The following is a 956-nucleotide window of genomic DNA, read 5'->3' on the forward strand; positions in this document are numbered from 1 at the left end:
TTCGCAATGTTTTTAAATTATTAAATATTAAATAATATATATAATTTTATAATTATTTTAATAAATTTATAATTTTTAAATTCACAAATATTAAAATTTTTATAATTTTAAATATATAAAAAACATAATTATTAACCAAATTTTTTAAAATAAAATTATAACTTAAAATATTTTTAATTATCATCTTCAATTAAAAAAAAACTGACAGACCCACCGAAAAAAACCCACCCTACCAAAACTGTCAAAACCTGCAGATTAAACGATACGAGTTAGGCAAAACTTTTTAATTTTTGCGGTTTTAAATATCCAATCTATCCCTTTTTTTAGCAAATTACGCAGACCAGCCCGAGTTTCAGCTCGTTTGCCACTCTTACTAACAACGGAGGTTTCGGCCAATTGGAATGATTATGCTTGTGTATGAGAGCAAAAAAAAAAATCAGGTTTTTGAGATTGAGAATGGATTAGTCGGTGGGTTTGCAAAAGATGAGGATGCTTTAGTGAAAGGGGCAGTTTTTGGACACGTTCTTATTTTGGCTTACTTGAGATTGCTCCATTTAAAATGATGTGATTGGGCCAAGCAAGCACAACTTAATTGGTTCTCACTTTATAAAATGGAGACCAATGTCATAAGAACACTTAAATTTTTTTTTAAAGACTTTTGCATGTGTCACATTGTTCATAACTTCATATTGTTCATGGACGTATTCAATAATTTATTTTTTAATAAATCAGAATAAAATTAATTTATTATAATAACAACAATAAATTCAATTGTGTACATTATAATTATCAGACCCAATTCAATCCAATCAGTTTATATAATCTGAACTGAGTCACGCTTAAATTTTTTGACAAAAAAACAAATATATCTCTAATTTTTTGTTCCTCAAACATGTAAATTCCTAAAAATTTAAAAATATAATTAGGTCCTAACAAAAAAAAAAAAATACACCCTA

This window comes from Arachis duranensis, chromosome 2 (assembly GCF_000817695.3).
Source record: "Arachis duranensis cultivar V14167 chromosome 2, aradu.V14167.gnm2.J7QH, whole genome shotgun sequence".
Taxonomy (NCBI): domain Eukaryota; kingdom Viridiplantae; phylum Streptophyta; class Magnoliopsida; order Fabales; family Fabaceae; genus Arachis; species Arachis duranensis.